At 49.3% G+C, this 22,964-nt stretch overlaps 1 protein-coding gene across 10 annotated transcripts in view; it reads left to right on the plus strand.

The window, feature by feature from the left end:
* ATP2B2 (ATPase plasma membrane Ca2+ transporting 2) overlaps positions 1-22,964 on the plus strand; it is a 467,640-nt gene that overhangs the window by 275,164 nt on the left and 169,512 nt on the right. The window lies entirely within an intron of this gene.

Here is a 22,964-nt window from a genome sequence, read left to right on the forward strand (position 1 = left end):
TGGGGTGGGCTGCTGTGGGCCAGGACCCACCAGGTCAGACCAGCCAGCCCGGGTGTGTGATGGCAGGAACCAGGTCCCTGAGATGGCCAGGATGGGGGCAGGAGTAGCCACCGTCAGGCCATTTTGCAGCAGTCATGCTGGATGGTGGAGTTGGCACTTTCTGCCTGGAATCCCAGTTTTCAGCCAGCCTGGGTGGCCTCTGGCTGGGCACTTGGGTACCTGGGGCTCCTCCCTGCCCCCTGCAAGGTCTGAATTGGGAAAACCAGCAGGGGGCCACTGCATTCCCCAAAGGGGGACTCTGTGGGCACACACTTCTTGCTAGCCAGGTGTGGCTAGATTCCACACATCTTCTGCCTTCATTCAGCAGGTTGTTTGGGGAGGGGTCTCTGCAGCTGGCCTGCCCGTGACAGGCAAGGTCTCCCAGGGTCTGTGGGTCCCCACAGATGCAGAGGCCCATCCTGGCTCGACCTTCAGAAGGATAAGTGGCAAGCTCCACCAGCAGAGGGTCTTGGTGTGATGCTGCACACGCCCGGCCCAGTGCAGAAGGGGCTCCTCTCCTCACCGGCATTGCTCTCTGAATCCCTGGGAGGAAGCAGAGCTGATGTTTGGGGCATTTCCTGGAGTGGCAAGCGCCATCTGGAGAAATTCTCCTTTGACGTGTGCAGTAGGAGGGGGCTTGTAGTACAGACTGCCAGGATTTCCGCCTGTTAACTTCCTTGAAGGGGCAATGGCAGGTTTGGGGCTGTGGCTCTGGGGAAACCCTGTGGGTGGTCCAGGAAAGATGCTGATGGCCCATATTATTTAGCCAACTTCATATGCCCTGTCCCATTCTCATCAGGGCCTATAACACACCCACAGACTTGCATGTATACAAATATAGTGCACATTGTAATACAGTATATGTTTCAATCATAGACACACATATGGAGTACCCATATAGTACACTGTGTGTTCCAATCATAGACATTCATATAGAGTACCCAAGCCCACATACACACCCTACCACATGGAATACAGCTCACATCCCTGAATACCACATGCAAATACAGCATGCACATGAATGCAGCCTATACTCGCACACGCACACCTGAGAATACAGCGTGTCCACATATGCATGTAGCACTAACACAGGAATGCAGTGGGTTGCACATGGGCAAATTGGCCTGCACGTAGTGCTGTACAGCAGTCACAGTGTGACATGTGCCCTATGAGGGCTGGCCCCAGTGTGAAAGAGACAAGCATACGTGTGTGGGGTCCCGAATGCCAGCTGCATGCATATCTACTTATTGGCAGACACAGCATGCTGGAATACACCCACAGGTGAATGTAGGGTGTGCATGTACGAAGACAGCCCTGGCACACAGGTGCAGCACCTTTGTGGATGCTGTGTGCACACCGCTCCCCCAAGAACCCTCAGCCTCCAGGCATCTCGTAGAATTGAAAGTGCCTCCGGGCACTGGGGAGAAGCTTGCCCCTCAGGGCATTGCCCTGTGAGGACAGAAGGGCACTGGCTCCCAAGCAGCGGCTGCAGCCCCACACAAGCCTGAGGGGAGGGCCAGCCCAGGTTTCCAGGGAGCTGTGATTGGGTTCAGCAAGGCCATCTTGGGTTATTGATGTTCTGCAGGGAAGGCTGCCCAGTGTTGGATAGGAGACAGGAGGGGTCAGGCACAACTGCTTTTTATGGTCCAGACCACCAGGACCCCAAAGGCCCCCTTCTCTGGCACCAGGAAACTGGCACACTGGTGTGGGATCTCTAAAAGATGGTGCCCTGGATGCCTCCAGCCTTCTCCAAAGTCTTCTTTAGACAGAAGGTCAGACAAGCCTATGGCTTATGCTGCAGAAACAATGAAATGCTGTGCCCCTCCCTCTGTTCTGCTACTGCCCCCTTTCCCTTTCTCCCCACCTGCATAAGTATAGGTCAGGGAGATTTGGGTAAATAATAACCCAGCAAGCATTCACTGAGCAAATTGCTATGCACGCATCGCTACAGTGGGACCTCGCATAGCCTCATGATTCCCATGCCACAGATGAGGAAGCTGTGCAGGGAAATGAAGGCATCTACCCAAGGTCACACAGCTGGAGCATGGCAGAGATGAAAGGCAGGCCAGTGGGCTCCCTGTCTGCCTCTTAGGATCTTCCTTCCCCTCCTGTGTGAGTCTAATCCAATTTGGGATGCCAATATCTTGGGAAACAACAGGCCAAAAACATGATATTTTTGGTGGAGATCTAAAAAAGGGATTAGTGCAGAAGTGTCAAACTCATTTTCATCAGGGGCCACATCAGCCTTGGAGTTGCCTTCAAGGGGCCAAATATAATTTCAACTCCTTAACATTTAAGGAGTACTTACATTTATACAGTCCTAAAATTATTTTGGCCCTTCACGGAATTGATGGCACCTAGAAAGCCAAATGCAGATGTGTACACTCTGATGTTATCTGACCTGGGTCTATTTATTACAGGGAAACTAAGGCCCAGCCAGGTCCAAGGTCATATTGTGCTCTCAGGAGAACAGGGAATCTTGCCAATCTCTCTCAGGTCCCAGGCAAGAAGCAGCAGCAGCCTATTTGTGTCCCTGATTTTCCCCAGATGTTTGACTCCAAATTAGAAGTACACCAGGCCCAGCCTCTACTCCTGACCAGCTGTGTGACCTTGAGCAAGTCACTCTGTCTGCACCTCAGTCTTTTCATCTGTGATTAGGGCATGCCTGTCCTGCCCTGCCTCGGCCCACAAATGTCTGGGAACCTTGAGCACTATAGAAGGCTGTGCACAGAGGAATGATTGGCACCAACACTGGGGCCAGAATAGGTGATCATCTTGCTGCCAAGGTCAGGAAGGAAAACAAAGATGGATAATCTCTAGGCTAGTGGATCTCAAGCATTAGCGGACATAAGAATCACCTGGTAAGGAGCAGATTTTGGTCCCCCACTGATGCAGGAGGTCTTGAGGGCTGCATTGTCACAGATGCCCCACAGTTCATATATCCATAGCTCTGGATCCCAGGGGGCCAAGGTGACTGAGAAAAGGCTTGGGAGATCTCAGGCTGACAGAACTGGAGTGACCTGGGCATCTTCACCTACTCCTGCCACATCTGAAGAAACTGAGGTTGCCTGGCAAGTTGGTGGCAGAGTGAGACTGAAACTCAGGTCCCCAGCCCTTCAGTCCTCTATTCCACCCCTAGACCCTGGCTTCACCCTATGCAGTTAAATCAGGCTCTTCTGGAGGAGGTCAACCTTCAAATCCAAAATGAGGCTGTATTCTCAGCAGCATGGGTGGGAGGGACACTCCAAAGAGACCTACTGGGCCTTCTAGTTGAGTCCTGGTAAAGCCTGTCCCAAACATGTGACAGTGAGGACATGGCTCCCCTTCTGGAAACCCTAATCTTTCCTTTTCTAGAAGAGGAATAGATTAACAGCAGAATGTTGGGAAGATTTTAAGTAATGTGTGTGAAGCAGCTGGAACACAGTAGGCTCAGGTTCAAGGTAGGGAGTATTGGGGCACCCTGAGGTTTGGGAGGCAGCCCCTGCTAGCCTCCCTTAGCGGAGCTGTCTGGTGAGCACATGCTGGGTGCCCCAGGCACAGGCACATGGTGGTGGGGGTGTGGGGAGTAGATGGGCTTCCTCCCCTGACCCCGCCTGAAATACACAGTGAGGTGTGGGAGGCAGGGTGGGTCTCCCACCCTCTCCAAGGCCAAAACAATGAACCAGCAATAATTCATTTCCCCCTCCCACTGGGAGCCTCAAAGAAGAAACTAGGGAGAATGTTCCCCTGGACAGAGTCAGTTGGATGCCTATAAGAGCTGGTAGTAGATGGAAAAGATGGCAAGGGCCCGGCATTCACAGTGATAGAATGGAACCTCAGTTCACCCATCTGTAAAATGGATAATAGTACCCACCTCTCAAGTTGTTGTGAGAGGCAAGTGGGAGAAGTAATGGACATAAAGTGCTGAGCTCAGGGTGTGGTTGTATTTGTGGCTCAGTGATGGAAGTTGTTGAGTCTGTGAATCAGAAGGTGTGTGGGTTCAATAGCTACCTCTGCCACTTAAGGGTGCCCTGGATGAGTTGTTTTGCCTCTTCAGCCTTGGTTTTTGATCTGTAAAATGGCTACGCACTTCATAGGGCTGCCCTATGACAGCCATAAACAATAGGTGACACTTCAGCAGCCACTCATGAGAACCTACTGGGTGCCAGGCAATCTGCCATGACTTCCCCATGGTCTCTGGTTGGGAGCCCTGAAAGGGATAGAAGGAGTGTTTTTAAGAGCTTGGAAGTATCATGCACAATCCAGGAAACTCTGAAGGGTCAGAGTGGAGGGCAAGATGGCTGGGCCTGATGGAGGTGGGAGTGGGGACCAGGGCTGGTGTCCCTGAGACTACAGAGGTCCCCACAGATGGAGGAGAAGGCCTTTTGGTCTGAAGGCCAAGAGAGCTGGTTCTGGGCCTAGCTCAGTCACTGGTGGGTGACCTTGGGCAAGTCTTGTCAGCCCCCTGGTCTCATGATTTCCCCTCAAAAGAGGGGACAGTGAGGGCAGATTCTTCTGCCAGCTGGCCCTAGGGTAAAGGGGCTAAGACAATGCAAGTCTGCAATAGCAGTTATAGCCACTGTGTTTGTTTCCTGTGGTTGCCATAACAAATAAACACAAACCGGGTGGCTTAAAACAACAGAACTTGATTCTGTCACAGTTCTGGAGCCTGAAAGTCTGAAATCAAGGTGTCAGCAGGGCTGGTTCCTTCTGGAGGTCCTGAGGGAGAGTCCATCCTCTGCCATCCCGGCTTCTAGTGGTGGCCAGCAATCCTTGGCGTTCCTTGACTTGTAGCTTTCAATCTCTGCTTCCATCTTCACATCACCTTTTTCTCTGTGTGTCTCTGTCCTCGTCTTTTTTTTTACAGGGACCTCAGTCATTGGGTATAGTGCCCACCTTAAATCCAGGATGTTTTCCTCTTGAGGTTTTTTTAAAGATTTTATTTATTTATTTTTAGACAGAGGGAAAGGGAGGGAAAAAGAGAGGGAGAGAAACATCAATGTGTGGTTGCCCCCGACATGCCCCTTACCGGGGACCTGGCCCACAACCCAGGCATGTGCCCTGACTAGGAATTGAACCAGCAATCTTTTGGTTTGCAGGATGGTGCTCAATCCACTGAGCCACACCAGCCAGGGCTCCTCTTGAGATTTTTAACTAAATACATACACAAAGGCACTCTTTTCAAATGAGGGCACATTCTGAGGTTTCAGGTGGATGTGAATTTGGGAGGAGATGCTATTTAACCCACTACAGTCAATAATATTTATTGAGTGTTTACTGCTGGTAAGTCCTTTGTCCAGTGTCTCATTTCCTCCTCACTGTCACCCACTTTACAGATAAAGAAACCATGGCTCAGGGAGGTTAAGAATATACCCAAGTCACACAGCAAGTGAGGGGAGGGTTCCTGTGGGCAGGAACCCCAGCAAGCCCTGTGTTGACCCAAAGAGAAGAGCTGGAGATGGGCAGGGGAGCTTGGAGGTGTGGGGGACCTGCACAACAGGAGTCTGAGAGACTACAGTCCTTTAATCTGTCCCTCATTCTCTGTGAACCTCAGTGTCCTCATCTGGAGAATGGGGACAGCAATGCCAAACTTGTAGAGTGATTGCCAAGTTCTAAAATGCTAATCATAATAAATCTATCCATCTTTAAGCACTTTGCAAAGATTTTTTTCATCTAATGTGTGGGAAAGTAATTGCTCACTCCAAGCCACATCCGAATAAGTGACTGTACCGTCGAATAGTTGCGTGCTGTTGAACTAGTGACTTCTCCATAAAATGGGAGTAACGTTAGTGCCCACCTTCCTACTTGTTCTGAGAAGCAAATAGGATTTAGGTGAAGTGCCTAGCCTTGGCTTATGGTCCAATTAAAGACTCAGAGGGTGTCTCCTCATTTGTAAAATTGGGGTAATAATAACTGTATTATTTTTATACTACTGTTCACTGTGTGAGGATTTTGTGAAGTAATGCAGTGGAAGCATTTGACTCAGGGCTTGTCCAGAGATCAGTCAGGATTAAAGTGGCCTCATCTCATGCCATCAGAAATTTAATCGAATTTAAATCCCAAAGACAGTGTCGACTTCCGTGTGACCTGAAGCCTGTAGCTTTGTCTCTCACAGTGTGACATCCTGCCATGTAAAGTGGGGCTGAGGAAACCTGCCCATGAGATAGTGTGAGTGATTCGATGGATCAAAATCTGTCACAAATGGAGCCCTGGCCATACCAGACATTTGAAATATGTCAAGCTTCTGTCCTGCTTCTGAGGAAGGGCCCCCAGAGGGCTTTCTTAACTATGCCCTCAGAACAGGCCATCCTAATCCAAGGAGGTGGATTTGATTTTTGTAAAGGCCCTGAGAAGCCATGCTGCAGTGGAGCATGGGAAAGAGCCTGCAGGCGGAACCTGTGAGTGGGCAGTCCCATTTTAGGTCCAGGAGCCATATAGATTTAAAGGAAGGAAGTAGGTCTCTCTGGGGCTCCCATGCCTATCCAGGAGCAGTTTCCCATGAAGTGGTGGCATTCTCTATGCTGACTTGGGCTACTCCACTGGGCCATGTCTGGCCATTCCAGGGACCACTTTGCAGGAGTCGTGGGAAGTATTATCCAGAGGAGTTTTTCTAGCCTGGCTCCCTCAAGCCCTGCCTCGCTGGGTTGGCTCAGGGATGGCAGAGGGTAGGGGATCCTGGGGAAGCCATTTGGGGGTGCCCCCCAGTCTGCCTGAGGCTTCTGTGCTGGATGAGGGCCGCAAGGTCATCAGGAGCACGGGTGTGCTAGACTCTGGTGGACAGAGTTTTCTCAGCACTCGAATCTGTGCCTGTGGGCCACATGGCCTGACTTAGCAGTGGTGTAGCACCGTGGTTCCAGACCAAGTCTGGGCCCAGTCTGTCCAGCATCAGATCTGAGGCCTGGGCACTGGCCAGCTATGCATCCTTCATCTTCCAGCTTCGGTCCCCTCAGCTGCTAAATGGGGACAGTAGAGCCTGCCCTGTAGGGTTGTTGTGATTAAAGCTGAGTTGTGTGGATTCCCAGGTTCACATTTTGCTATCTCTGAAACAGGGGTGCCTGCCATAACTGGTGGCAAATCACAGTAGAACTGCCGTGCTTTTGTCTTAAATGTACATGAAGTAGTGATGCATCTTACAATGGGTGCATCTCAGATTCAGTAAAATATGGTAAATAATATAAAACTCTAAAGGATTTAGAACTGGGCCACCAGGATGATAGGAACAGGCCTGACCCCCACCTGCCTCCCAAGCTCAGTCGTGGTGGGACCTTGGTATTTCTGTGCACCTTGCAGGAGCCTTTGTGACCTCTTCTGAAACCATGGGCATGAGAGTACCCACCTCCTATCACTGATATGAAAAGCCAACATGTTTATGTGTGTACCACATGCCCAGCAGAGTACTATATGCAGTAGGTGCTTAATAATTAACAGTTCAAAATAAATGATAAAGACAGTAGAACAGGGAGGAATTTAAAGCACAGACTCTGGGATTCTAGTTCCTGCTACACTACTGCCTTCCTATGTGACTATACAAGTTTTTTAACTTCTCTGGGCCTTTGTTCCTCCATCTGTAAAATAGGGATAACAAAAGTATCCAATTCATAAGATTGCTGTGGGAATTAAATAAAATTAAGTGCTTAAGGCAGTGTTTGGCAAAAGTGTAGGCAATTATTATTTGATGAACTTCTAATGAGTCTCTTCAACTTCAATAAATGGTAGCTAAAGTAGACACTGGGCTCAATAAAATAACAATATAGACTACACTCATTTTACAGACAGGGCAGCTGAGGCCCGAGATACATATTGGTTTGCCCAAGGTCACCCAACTGGCTCTCCCCACTGCTAGAACCACACCCCAGTGTCCAGGCACTACCCTGATGTTGCCTCCTTGCCCATGTTGGTCTAGGACTCTGTGATTCTTATGAAGAAGGGGTTCTTGCCAGGGGAGGAATGGTTTCTTAAACAAGCTGCAGCCAGATGCAGCATCCACTGGTTCCAGGTTCTCATCAAAAGTAGTTTCCTTCTTCACGTCTCTGCCTATTCACCATACAGGGGAAGGGGCTGCACTGGGCTGTGCCCAAAGTCAGCAGAGCCTGCCAACCACCATGTAAGCCTACCAGCTAGCACTTCCTGGCCTCCCAGTGCCTTCTCAGTGGCTGCTGAAGGTTTGACATAGCAAAACTACCCCCTGAAGAGAGCAAAAGCCCTGGCTGGCCAGCTGGTCCAGCCCAGGCAGTGCCAGGGCCACAAAAATGGATTGGAGCAGGAGTTGAGGGAGCAGAGACCTGGGTGCCACCCAGCCTTGAAAAACACTAGCAGTGACCTTGGACCCATTACAGTCCCTCTTGGCACCTGTCCTCATCTTTGAAACAAGGACTTTGGGGCCAGATAGGCCTTCCAGCACTTTAAACGTCTAATATTCAAAATTGTTCTGGCATTAGTGATCATCAAAGTCCCAGGGAAGGGACATGATTAGAGGTAAGGCATTCATAGCCATGTGTGTGTACAGCTGTGTGGATCTTGGATCGGGGTCCCTAGGAGCAAGCCTGACCCAGCAGCAGCTCCTGTTTACCCCAGAGGTGGTCTTCAGAGGGAGGCAGGTGGGAGGCAGGCAAGGGGTACCCAGGTGAGGCAGAACAGTGTACACTATCATATGTATTTGCGATGCAGAGGTTGCTAGACCCAGTCTTTTTCTAGCAACTATCTGAAGGCAGAAGATTAAGAGCTCTTTAGGCTACTCCAAATTTATCAACTTACTTGACTCAGTTCAGATTAAAATGAGGCCCTTCTCCCCATCCCACCCCCAGCAAATTTTGGATTTCTAAACTCAGAGGATCTTGAAGAGGGGAGAGAATGTAAATCAATAAAACCAATACTGGCTGAGTACTTGGTATGTGTTGGCTGGCCATGTGCCAAGCTCCTCGCCAACCCAGAGATGAATCAGCTCCAGAAAGAGCTCTCACTGGCAGCCCAGTGAGAGCCCAGGCAGCCCCAGGAGAAGGTGGCAGCTGAGAGCAAACGCTCAGTTGGGAACTGGACCATGAGTAACTTCCATGGCTGAGACTTGGCCTCACCAACCAGTCTTTGGATCCCATAGGGCTTCAGTTTCCTTATCTCTAAAGTGGGGCCCTAATCAGGCAATAGTAATAGAACTAAATATGGCTGGGCATTGGGGTTGGGCTGTTTCTGGGTGTTTCTCTGCCTTCTCAGAGACCTGAATTGCTGCGACGGACTCAGGGGAAGGGAATTCTAACAGCTTCCCTTGCCCTGGGACTCCCGAAAGCCTTTTCAGGGAGGCCCTGTGAACTCCCAAGTCAAACTTCTACAATGGGACTGCAACAGCCAAACATGAATGCAAATGCTGGGGTTGGAAAGAGGCCAATAAGCCTTTATACCACCTTCTCTCCTGAGCCTCACTTAAGCCTCCAAGGCAACCTGGGATAATAGTAATAGTTGTAGTTAACTGAGCACTTCTATGCTGGGCTCTCCGTGCACACACACTACTTTGCCTCTCAGAACTGCTGTAGGGATCCATTCACAGAGGACGAGACTTGTCCAAGGAGAGTTGGACTCCAGGGGAGACTGAGGCCCAGAGAGGAGCACCCCAAGGTTGCCAAGGGAAACTAGAACCCTGGCACTCTGTCCGTGATACTGACTGTCACCCCCCACCCCCACCATGCTCATACACCACCCTACCCCTCCAGGAGAAAAGGCAAGGCCTTGGGTCAGACCTCAAGCCAGAAGAAGGACTATTTATACCTGGCCTGTGTTCTAAACACAACTGCCCACAGGGACACGGGGGCAAGTTCAGGATATCCTTGAAGCTGACCCCTTGGCAACAACAGGCCTGGACCCAGGAGTCGATTACATCTTCCCTCTTTATCCTCAATCCCTAAAAGACACCTGGGTAACCCTCATTAAGTTGTAGGCACACGGGGTTCATGTTCTGAGCAGAGAGGACTTGCATTTCTTAAGCACCTACCAGGCACTATTAAGGGATCTATAATTCAAGTCCCAGTGTTGGCACAGACACATTGTGTCCCCATGGGTGAGTTATTGTCCCTCTGTAGTGGGGGAAATGACTGCAGCCATGTGGAGATTATGCAAGATGTGAGCAAAAGGCTCTGCGCAGTTGCTGCCCAATTCCTGGTCACTGATGTGATTATCACCCTGGCTAGCAACATGCACATCTCATGTCCATCCTGTGAACAAGGCATTCTTATCCTCACTTTACCGATGGAAACACAGTTTCCTCAGAGAGGTCCAGGGACTCACCCCTGGTCCCACAGGTTAGCAATAGTGCCATGGGTGGGACCGGTCAGTTCATATACTTTGAGTCACAAGCTTGGGGCTTCAGAGGGCATCCAAGGACATATTGTCCAGAGGGGGTTGTCTCTGCCAGAGAGACAAAACCCCAGAATGCAGAACAATGGAATTATAGATGGAGGAGACAGCACAGGGTAGTGGTTTAGAGCAAACCCCAGAGCCTGAGAGCCTGGGCTTGACTCTAAACCTAGCACTTCCTAGCTGTGTGACCTTGAACAAGTAACAACTTCTCTGTGCCTCAGTCTCCTCGTCTAAAAAAGGGAAATAATAATACCAATTTCATAGCCTGAATTAAATAACTTAATAGGTATAAAGAACTTAGAACAGTGTCTGATACATAGGAAACTCAATGAAGTATCAGTATATTTATTATTAATAATCATGAAATAAGAATGGTGGGGGGAACCTGGCTCCATTTTTCTCTCCCCAGTCTTGTCCCAACCTCCTCTATGCCCCCCACCGTGGCCACCAGGGGGCCCTTCTCAGAATGCCGTCAGGCCTGCCACTCTGTGGTCAGGCAATGGGGAGCACTAGTAGGCCCAGACTCTTTGGCCTGCATTCAGTATATCCATGGTGTAGGTTCTGTCCACCCTTGTGCATCTTCCTCTGTGCTTCACCTTTCTCAGCGAGTTAGTTCTTCTTCTAAGTCCGTCAGAAATTTCAGTCACTCGGTATGAATGGGAGTATAGCTCCCATTCACACTGCCATTTCCCCACTCTGAGCCTTTGCCCCAGCTCTGCCCAACCCCAGAACACCCTTTAGTCATCCTTCAGAGCCTCCCTAAAATGCCTCTTTCTTCAGGAAGCCTTCCTGCCTCTCCCTTTATTGTAAGCTCCCAGGCTGCAGATTCTGGAGCTCTGGAGTCATGCCCCAGCCAATGAGCTTGGTTTGTTTTCATTTTTGTGTTTTTCAGAGATTTCCTTAGAATATTTTTAATAAACACAGTGAGTAAGTGAAAAGATAAACTTCCTTGTTGGTCCTCCTTATCGTCTCTTGCCCCCACCCCCAATCACGTCTTCTCCCTAAGGGGAGAAGGGGGAGAAGGGGCCAGATGGATCCTTTTAACAATATAAATCAGACTGTGGTGCTCTGTGCTTAAAACTATACTCCTCTCCATGAGTTACAGGATCCAGACTCCTTGCCACAGCCTATAAACCCTTCAGGGCCTGGCCCCTCATCCCACCCCTCTCTCCTCACTCATTCTTCTCTAGCTTACTGGCCTCCTTTCCATTCCTCAAACTCATCAACCTCTTTCCTGCCTCAGGGCCTTTGTTCATGCTGTTTCCCTATCTAGAATGCCTTTTCTCTTTCTCCTTATATAGTAGGTTTCTTCTCATCAAGCTAAATGGTATTTCCCCACTTAGCCCGTTTAAAAGAGGTTCTTCTGCCACAGTACTTGTCTTTTAATAGAATTTATCACAATTGACATCCTTTTCAGTATTTATTGCCTTATTTGTTCTCTGTTTCCCTCCTAGATAGTCAGCTCCTTGAGGACAGGAAGCTTAGCTTAATGTCTCTTTTACTCTTGTATTCAAGGGCCTAGGATATGGGCGGGGCAGGGGTGGGTGACGGGTACTGTTTTGTACAGCTGTGAAGAAGAAAGCAGTGTCTACTCTCAAAATCACACTTGACCGATTATCTGTAAGATGGGGAAGGAATGATTGTACAAGGTTGCCCAGGAACCTCATGCTCATCCACCTCCCTGTGGGGAGCGGGGGCAGGGGGGATTAGAGGGAGAGAAAGAGAGAGTGGGGCAAGAGGTGCAGCCTAGATGAGACAAAGGCAATTTCTAGTGCCCTTCCGTTTATACTCTAGCTAGGAAGAAGGCAGTAGACAGCCGGGTATATAAAGTGTCTGACACGAGGTTGCAGCACCAATTGTGGGAGGCAGAAAAAAGCAGAGGAAGAGCTCTTTGGTGTCCCATTCTCTGGGAAAATGGGCTTCATTGTATTATTTGTAGTGCCTCTGTGTTTCCAACCTTGTGGACACCTTAGTGATGGGCTTGGAGACCAGACCTTAGTAAAGGGAAATTTCTGCTGATTGAACCTACACAGGGCTGAGCTCTGAAAAGAGCACACCTGACACCTGCCTACTAGCCCACAAGTTTTCAGCCTCCCCCAGCAGGCCACCCGGGAGCTGCCAATTACTGTGTCCCCAACCCATGAGGTAGTCAGAAAAACAACCAGGCAGCAACTATTTGGAAAACTCTGTTTTCTGTTTTTAAACTGCAAATTTTTGTAATTTGAATTATAAAAATAATACATGCTTCTTGAAACAAATGGAGTGATACAGAAGGGTCTGTAGTAAAATAACTTAATTTTATTCTCCCCATGTTTACCTCATGTAACCCCTATTGGCATCCTGTCTTGTCAATCCTGGAATGCACATGTTTGCCACATTTCACATCCTGAGATCAGTATATACGTGGAAACTGATGACAAGTCACAGTTTCACTGGAAGCATCTTTTCTTTCTCGGTGGTACAAAAAAATCACGACATGACTTAACAGATCAACTTGGAGTCAATGAAATCTGGCCATTTGATGTTTCTTTCCCTTGCTTGTTCTTTCACTTGCTGACAGATATAAATTCAGAGGAGTTCTGATTTTTTCTATGGGATCATTTTATTCACACCTATGACTTTATCTGTCCTGTAGTGTACTGTGGCCGTCCCCGTGGCTTGGCAGGCGTTAGGTGAGAGGCAGCAGAGGTTAGTGCACACAACACTGGCTCGGGAGCTGTAGTTCTGCTGTTTCCCACCTGTGATGTGCCCCCTCTGTGCCCCCATTCTCACGTAAGGCACTAGTATACGTGCAGTGTCCAGCACAAGCTGCCTGCCTGCAAGTGTGAACCTGGGGCTGGCTCTTCTGTCCTTCCCCCACAACATGAATGACATGGGGTAACAGGACTTGTCATTTCCCCCTCCCCAACCAGGGAGCCCTGAGACCCAGAGGAGGGCAAGGAGTCTGAGCTCAAATAAAGGTTAGATGCAAAAAATTGTCTTTCAAAACCCACATGCAGCCCTGGCTGGGGTAGCTCAGTGGATTGAGTGCCAGACTGTGAAGCCAAGGGTGGCTGGTTCCGTTCCCAGGGAGGGTGCATGCCTGGCTTACAGGACAGGTCCCCAGTAGGGGGTGAATGAGGGGCAGCCACACATTGATATTTTTCTCCCTTCCTTCCTCTCTCCCTTTTCCTCTCTCTAAAAATAAATAAATAAAAATCTTTTTTTTTAAAGCCACATGCAATTAGGGGCAGCAGGTAAAGTCAGAAAAGAGCCTCAAAGGTCAGAAGAGAAAGCAGAAGGGCAGAAAACATGAACCTAAAAAGATACTTCTGTCAGCTAGAAAGCAAATAAGGCATGTTTTTCAATATCAACTGGAGCAAATAGAGGTTTCTTAGTAAGGAGAAAGGCACAGAAAGTCCAGGGTGATCTGCCAGCCCTGCTAGCTCAGCTCCCACCAGATGCAGGTCCAGTACACGCCAGGAGGCCTGGGCAGACCAATGTACCTGCCTGCCTCAGACCCCTGAGTTCCTTCCCAGTGTTCGTTTCTGAACCATGTTGCTGCTGACTGAGTACAATATCATTGATTTAGATACTATTCTCGGTGCTCTGTATGACTTAATTAATACAACATCTCTCTGGCACCTATCACCCCCATTTTACATATGAGGAAACTGAGGATCTGCAACATAACATGGCCTTCCCAAGGGCACCCAGCCAGCAGGCTGACTCCAGAGCTCCCATCTTAACTGTGACAACAGTGGTCTCACAGTCCCAGGGTGCTCAGTCTAGCAGGGAGACCAGTAATCCCAAACTAATATGAGCACCAGACCAGGGGAAGGCCCTGGCAGGCAATTCATTGGGTTATCAGGGAACAACCTTGGGAGGGCCTCACACAGTAGTCAGCCAAGTGGAAGGATAAATAAGAGCTAGCCAGCTGGAAGGAAGGTAGGAGGTAAGGAGGCTGCTCCAGGCAGAGGCACAACCTGAGCCGCGTGGAGGCCCCCATTAGCAGCCCAGAGGCTCCAGGCAGGGGTAGTGAGTGCTCAGCTAGAGAGGTGGCTGGGCCAAGCCAAGGGCTGAGCATTTTAGCTGGGAAGGGATATGAACAAGATTGGCACTAGTGAAGATAATGGTTTGTAGAGGAGAGACCAGAGGCCCACAAGGAGGAAGCCAGACAAGCACCCTGTGAACAAGGGCAAAATGAGGGCAGGAAAAATGAAGTGAAGTTAAGCCTCCCAGGGCATGCACCTGGGGGCACTTCTCAAAGACCACATGGTTCAGAATGTGCTCCATGTACCATCCTAGAGATGTGTCCATGCCCAGATCTGGCAGCTAATGAAGAGAAAACTAAGGCACAGAAAACCTAAGAGTGTTTAGGTTCTCTTGGGAAAGAGAGGGAAGACGGGGCAGCTGGTGAGACTTTGGAACTCTTGGAGGCATTCACAGGGAGGCTGTTGGGGCTCTTTAGAAAGGGGTGGAGATCGTGAGAGGGGAGCCCATGGAGAAAACCCACAAAGTCTGTTTAAGGAGAGGCCAGAGGGGTGATAATGAGCAGACGCATTTGAGAACCACTAACCAAAAAATTATGAAAGTCCTTCATAAAATGAAAATATCCATCCATACCTAAGGGCAGTGGAGGAGGGGGGAGCATTCATTCATTCCACAAATGTCATTGGAGGGCCTACTATGCACCAGGCATTCAGATATTACACTGAATACAACAGGCCAGTTCACTACCTCGTAGCTTTCATTCAAGAAGGAGAAGGTAGGGAATAAACAAAGATGCAAGTGGGTGGTATGTCAAGGAGCAATTGGTGTATGGAGAAAAATAACAGGAAGGAAGATTAAGAGGATTGTTTCAAATAAGGGGTCAGGGAGGCCTCCCTTAGAAGGTGGCATTTGAGCAGAGACCCAAGAGAGCCACGTGGCTGTCTGGGGAAGAGGGTTCCAGGCAGGAGCAGCCAGTGCAAAGGTTCTGAGGTGGGTGTGTGCTCCGTGGAGTGGAGGGGAGTGAATGAGGGGAAGGGCAGGAGATAGGTTCGGCCAGGGTACAGGTGGAGGGGTGCAGATCCTGTAAGGGCACTGTGGGCCATTTTAGGGACTTTGGCTCTTCCTTGTTTTTAGTTCTGAGCAGAATAAGGACTCTGTCTCTGGCTGTGTGTGGAGAACAGACTAGGATTAGGGATGGGGGAAGTGGAAGGCAGGAAGACCAGGAAGGGGGCTATTGCAGTGAGCATGGTGAGAGAAGATGGTGACTGGACCGAAGTAGAGACTGTGTGGGTGAAGAGAAGTGACCGTATTTTGGATATGTTTAAAAGGAAAAACAGACAGGATTTGCAGATATTTGGTGAGATCATTTTATTATAGAATTACAGAATTGGCTTGACTCTAGCACTTAGCACATTATCTATAACCTGGTAAGCACTCAGTAAATATGGATGAAGGAACGGGTGGATAGATGGATGGATGGATGGATGGATGGGTGGATGGATGGATGGGTGGATGGATGGATGGATTGGATGGATGGATGGATGGATGAGAGGGTGGGTGAGTGGAAGGACAGAGTGATAGAGGGATGGATGGGCAGGTAGATGGGTAGATGGGTCAGTAAAGAGTAGAGATGAATGGATGGTGGCAGAGAGGCAGGAAGAGGGGAAAGCAGGCAGACCTTGAGTGCCATACTAAGATATCCATACCTTCTCAGAGACATTGGGAACCATTGCAGATTCTTGAGCAGGCACATGACAGGATGTGAGTACCATTACAGGTACTCTGAGATGATGGCACTGGGCATTGCCCAATACCAGGTCCCAAGCTGGTAACTTCCATGGACACTGACGGCCAATTCTTTCTATTTCTTGCTGTCCAGTCCCCCACCATCCTTTATTTATCCATTAACAAGTATTTGTGGGGCACTTACTCTGAGCTGAGGGTACTGGGGACATGATATAAATGAACCAGACCAGTTTCTGCCCACAGAACACATTTTTCACCCTCTACAGAGCCATAGACCTAGAGACAGGATGCAGGTTACTCCTAGGGCATAGTGACCCACCAGCTTCATGCTGAGATTGCTCTCTGCCCTTGCCAGCCACCTCGACTTCCTGCAACCTCAGTGAGGACCCTCAGGTAAGCCAGGCAAGGCCTTACAACTGGTCTTGGAACCCTAGCATCCCCTAACATCCTCCTCCTAGCACAGGGTTTTCCCTTTTGGGGTTTTTGTTTCTTAGTTTCATCTTGGATTTATTTTTTATCACATGTGTATGCATTTGCACACTTTGAGAGGAAAGTCTGTGCTGGGAGTAGGTAAAGGAATAGGAACTAGTATGCACTTAATGACCACTGTGTTGCAGACTGATTTCCTACTTATTTGTTCAATTTAACAAATATTTCATTAACTCTCACTGTGTGCCAGGCACTGTTTGAGGAACTGGGGATATACAGTTGACCCTTAAATAACATGAGCATTAGGGGTGCTAGCCCCTTCCCATGCAGTCAAAAATCCATGTGTAACTTTTGACTCCTTAATAACTTAGCTACTAATAGCCTGCTGTTGACTAGATGCCTTATTAATAATATAAAACATCCATTAATACAAATTTTGTGTTATAGGTACCATATACTGTATTCTTACAATAAAACTAGAGAAAAGAAAATGTTATTAAAATCATAAGGAAGAGAAGATACATTTACAGTACTCTACCTATTTATTGAAAAAAACACATATACATAGAACCATGCAGTTCAGATTTGTATTGTTCAAGGGTCATCTGTAAGGGTGAGCAAGACAGAGGAGGTCCTGCTAATAAATAAAGTAAATCATTCTAGGCAAGGCCACAAAGAAAATTAACAGGGGAATCAAAAGGGCCAACTGGGATAGCTTGAGTAGGATATTCAGGGAGAGGTGACATTTGAGATGATAAGAACCTGGCCATGCCACCATCTAAGGTAAGAGCAATTCCAGCAAAGGAGCCAGCACATGCAGGTGGAAGGCCCTAAGGGGGAACTAGCAGGGTATGTTCAAAGATCAGAGGCCACTCTGGCTGCGATGAAGTCTCTAAAGGGGAGAGAGGTGGACCAGGCAGAAGAAGCAGTGAGAGGCCAGATCATGTGTGGCTGTGTAGGTCCTGGTATGGAATGTGGGTTCGATCCTGACATTGAAGGGTCTTAAGCAGGCATGAGACATATACACAGCCCTGTCTAACTGCTATGTGAAAATGAGGTTGTCATCTCATTCAGTCCTTGCAGCAGTTCTGGGCAGTTGGTGATGAAACTCCCATTTTACAGATAGAGACACTGAGTTGCATAGGTAGTGAGTGGCAGAGGAAGGTTTGAAACCACATCTGCATAACCATATCCTGCATGCTTGATCAATGGGCAACCATGGAAGGTTCCTTGACTGGGAAATGATGTAGTGCAAGTAAGGTTGAAGGATGCTAACCAGGGGAAGGTGCCTGAGGTCTGGCTCCTGCACATGCACCTTCGTGCCCCTAGGAGCAGAGTTGAGGCTGAAGGGCCAGCCTGGGGTAGCAGGCCTAAAGGCCAGATAGGGAGGTCCTATGCTCCAACCACCCAGTGGGCCATGTAGCTGGTGCTCAGCCATCTTTGCAATTCTCTGTAGAATGAGCAGGAAGGATGGGCAAGGCTCTGCCCGCCCGCACCTGTGCCTCTGGAGGAAATGTGAAGATAGGCAGAGCAAATTTGGTTTCTTTGCTGTGATTTACAAAGGCCTACTTTGTAAAGCCTTCATAAGGAGACAATTGAGAAGCAGAGGGAGTAGGAACCACTGGCCAGAGGTAGGAGCGGAGCTTGACGCAGGTCTGCCAGGCTAGGGAGAGGCTGTGCCAGGTGTGAACCCCACTTGCACTGAGCAACCACCCACAGGAAGGAGCACAAAACCATCACCTTCCTCTTCTTCTAACCTCTCTCGTCACCCCACTGCCCCCCTCCTGTGCCTTTACCCAGCGCAAAGCTCAGGGATAAAGATACTACCTCTGAGATGACAGGGATGACGATGGCTATGAAACCTCCTAGTCTCCTGGCCTCTTGCCATATGATTCTGCCTCCCTCCCCTCACAACCCCCTCCTCATCTGAAGCCACACAGGACTAAAACTGAGACCTCAGCCAGCACCTTCCATAGAGCAGGTTCGAGTCAGCTCTGCCCAGGCTCTGCTCCAGGCCAGGCTCTGTGCCCAGACCCTCTGTCTCATCATCTCGTATCTTATTCTCATGACAACAGTACAAGGGACATGTCCTCATCCCCATTTCATGGCTGAGGAAGCTGAGGCTCAGAACCATGAAGGAGTTTGTGCAGAAAGTGAGGAGCTGGGCTCAAACCCAGGTCTACACAAGAAATGGCATCTTTTTCCAGTCTGCAGGGGATATTCTTGGACTATCAGTGAAGGCTGCATTCTATTGAGGGCCTCTGAAGTGTAAGGGGATTTTCCTGCATTTAGAGGCGAGCTTTAACAAGAAGAGAGAGGTGATGCAGTGAGTCATTGCCCTGATTCTGCTGTGGCCAGATAGTTAGGGCTGTGGGGGTCCTACAGTGGGGCTGGCAGGACAGGATCAGAGCTCAGATGCTCGAAGACCAACCTGGCTGGTGAATGACTACAGAGCCCAGAGTAAGGCAGCCTAGGGACAGGCGGTGAGGAATTAATTGAAGCAGAACAGGGTAGTGCCTCTATCTGGTGGATGTTGAGAACTCAAAATACCAGAGCAAACTGCTCCCCACCCCCACCCCCACCCCCCTAGAACCAGCAGCCTTGGAGTGGCTGTGGGAATGAAGGCAGGGAAGGTGCTGAGGGCAGCCCTGGGATCCTCATCTTTATGCAGATCCCCAGCCTGTCTCTCTCTCTCATGGAAAGGCAGCTGGGGAAGCTGTGTGCCCATGGGAGAGGCAGATAGTGGCCAGGCAGTGAGAAGGATGCCTGCTTACCAGCTTGTACCCTCCAGGAGCTGCAGAGTGTTCAGGTCTTTCTCTCCCTTCTAGGAAGCCTCTAGTCCCTTTAGATGCCACCCAAGTTTCTCTGCATCCTTCCTGTCCTCAGTCTGCAGAACAAACCCAAAGTCAGAGCCAGCACACATCGCTAATGCTTCAGACCTTACAGAGAATCCCTCCCACTGCCTCCTTTCACAGGGGGGAGTTGGACTCAGACAAATCTAGTAACTGCTCAAGGTCACACAGTGAACAGGTGTCAGAGAAAATAGACTTTGGGTTTGTCACTTAATACTAAACAAAGATAAGGGAGAATCTTTGTTTCCATCCAGGAGAGAAAGGGGTCCCCATTTTCCTTGATCCCTACACCTCTGGGTGCCCAATTCTGTGCTGGGGACTGATGGTGATGCACTGGTCCCTGGGCGCTTTTGTGGGCAACTCCCACATTGGCCTGGGCTGCAGTGGGCCAGTCCAGCAGTTTCTTTTTGGAAGTTTTTTGGGGGAGTTATTTGGAGGCCAATCACCAGGACTTTTCTGTCAACATGGAAATTTCCAACAATGGAATTAATAAAGATTCCCAGGGCTCTTCTCCCACCGACTTTGTTATGAAAAATAGCTCCTTGGTGGCCAGGCAGAGGACAGAGCAGCTGAGATCCCAGAGAATTCCCCATCGAGAGACTCCCAAGTAGATGGCTAATTGGACCCAGGGGATCCCAGTTTGGAATCCAGGCAGCCTCTCAGGAAGGGATTTCCAGCTGCCCTGGGCCCGGAGCCAGAGTGCCTCCTGAGCTCAGGACTTCCTCCTGCTGTCAGAGCCTGGACGGTGTTGGCAGGTGGACAGGTCCTTGCACATCACTGATGCTCAGTAAATGTTGGCTGTTAGATAGGTACAACTGTCAGGCAGGGTGATAAGAAGGAAGGACAGAGGGATAGAGTGAGGTTAAGATAAGTTCCATTAGGAAGCGTTAGTGCTGTGTGACTTTGGTCAGCCACCTCACCCTCCTGCTGTGCAAATTCCTGTAAAGTGGAGACAGTTATACCTACCCTTCTGGGTGGGTTGAAATGAGAAATAAAGTCTGTGAAGTGCCTGGCTCAATAAACAGCAGTTGCTTGATGGTCTCCATCATCACCCTCAAGACGAGGTGGAACAGATAACATGTGAGCTTGGATGACAACCCTGAATCTGTCTCTTAGAATCCCCCTTACGAGCTTTGTCAGCTTGGGCAAGCAACTTCACCTCTCTGACCCTCACTTTCCAGATCCACAAAACGGGGATTAAAAAAAGGAGCACCTGTTGTAAGGTTGATTGTAGGAATCACAAGCAAGTCAAATTGACCTAGGGAAGGAAGTACTGCTCCTCCCTGCAATGCTGTTCCTCTTGTTCCGACTGGGTCTGGGGTGGCAGAGAGAGGCCTTTCCCTGAACTAAGGATATTTTAGTTTTCGATCCCTGTGGATGAGCAGATTCCTCAAGCTCAGTCCGGGAGTTAGGGTAAGTCTAGAAGGCCACAGTGATTGACAAGCTTTCAGGGAGACCTGGAGCCATTGGAGCCTAGATGAGAGGTGGCCTGTGGATACACAGCTCAGGGACAGTAAACACCACACTCTGAGGTTCCAGCCTTAGAGCAGCTCTAGTCCAGTCCCTGAACTTCTCACTCTCCCTCTCCTCTCACTACCTACCTGGTCAGGAATGATATGCTTTTAGCCAGTTCCCACCCACTTGGGTCAGGGCAAGGGTCAGTTGATATGAGCAGAGCAGGCAATAAATGGGAGGTATGCACTGCAGAACAATTAAGGGTTTGCGTTCTGGAGCCTGGCAGACCTGGATTCCAGTCCTGCCTCCCCAGCAAGCTACCCAAGCCTCAGGCTCCTCATCTGTAAAATGGACATAGCAGCAAAACCCACCTCCCACTCTGGCTGTGATGATGAAATGAAGCAGTGTACATAAACACTGCAGGGTACCACCTGGCAAGGGCTTGCACTCGTTTATCCACTTGCCTGTGTAGTGGGGTTTTATGGTAAATAAATAAGGCAGTCTAAGGGGATCAACACATCCTAGCTTGCCCAGGGCATTCCTGGTTTTAGCACAAGAAGTCCTGCATCCCAGAACACCCCTCAATCTTAGGCAAACAAATGTAGCTGTTACCCGAAAAAAATTTCTGCCCTCATGGAGTTTAAAGTTTAGTGGAGATAGACAAAAAAGTAAATATGTAGCATGCATAGTGATAAAAGTGCTATTTAGATAATAACACAGAGTAGAGGGGTAGACTTGTTATGTTTGACAGGGTGATCAGGACAGGCCTCTCCAAGGAAGTGACATTTGAGCAAGGACCTCAAGAGGCTGGTGAGTGAGACATGTAGACATCTGGGGAAAGAGCACTCTAGGCAGAGGGAACAGCATAGGCAAAAGCCCTACAGTGGCAATGTGCTGGCACGTTGGAGGAACAGAAAAGGATCAGGTGGGTTGACAAAGGTTGGCCAGTTGAGTTCATTGGACTCCCTTTAGAAGGAAGTAATTTAAACGCCAAGTCAAGTTAGCCCAAGAAAAGCTTATGCTTTGGCTAACCTAACAGGAAAAGAAAAAGCAGGGGTGTTGGTTCCAGGCGTGGCTGTTTCCTGGTGGTCACATAAGGTCTTTTCATTACTCTGCTTGCATCTGTGTTGTCTTTATTTTCAGGAAGGTCCCAGTAGCCCCAGGCAGACCTCCTACCCATCCGTAACCACAGCACAAAGAGATGCTCTGTCCTGGGGTCCAGGCATGGCAGGTGGGCACAGACTGAGGTCTAGTGTGGCTGGAGCAGAGAGTTGGGAAGTAAAGATGTGGGAGAGGAGGCAGGAGGATCAACAGAGCCAGAGCACCTGGGCCGGGCTTTGTTGGTCCCAGTTACTTTGGACTTAGTTCTGAGTGTGCTAGATGCCAGTGGGAGATTTTAACAGGGAAATGATGTAGTATAATTTATGTTTTAGGAATCTCAATTCTATTATTGTGTGGAAAATGGGTTGTAGGAGCCAGGTTACAATGGGGAGACAGATGAGGAAACTAATGCACCAACCCACATCAGCAGTGATAGTGGAAGCACAGATGAAGAGAAGGGGATGGACTTGAGTGGGACTTAGGGGAGCCTGGACAAAGCTTGGGATCTAAGTGGGGATAGGCACATAGGCAAGAACTCGGCAGGGTGTCAGCCCCGAAGAAACTGGGGTATGGGAAGGAGCTCTCTGCCAGACAAGAGCCAGTCCCTAGAGTTAGGGTCCATTTGCCTAGATGACACAAACTCTCTGAGCCAGAGGCCTGGGATCTTTGAATCCCCTCCCCATTAGGCACCAGCTGGGCCCAGAGGCTGATGCCTGCAGGTGAATACAAATGGCCCCAGCTGTGAGGAAAGAAGGACGAAGAGGACAGAGAGCCCACCCAGTAGACCATGGGAGGCCTAGAATTGAGGGAGCTTCTTAATTTAGCTGTGGTCATTCCTCACTCATTCAGTGCTAGGTCCAGGGCAGACCATATTCCCTTTAGAGGAGTATCTAGAGCTTCCAGCTTGGGTCTCAGAGCTTCTAATGTTCTGGCTTTCATTTGGTGCCTAAAGGTAACTGAGGTATCTCCCCTGCCTACCAGGGAGACTGGCTAGAGTCATATGTAAGAGAAGAATTACCCAGAGTCTAGGCTTATAGAAAACAGTGG

This window comes from Sturnira hondurensis, unplaced genomic scaffold, assembly GCF_014824575.4.
Source record: "Sturnira hondurensis isolate 20B ecotype Veracruz unplaced genomic scaffold, ASM1482457v3 Scaffold0008723, whole genome shotgun sequence".
Lineage (NCBI taxonomy): Eukaryota > Metazoa > Chordata > Mammalia > Chiroptera > Phyllostomidae > Sturnira > Sturnira hondurensis.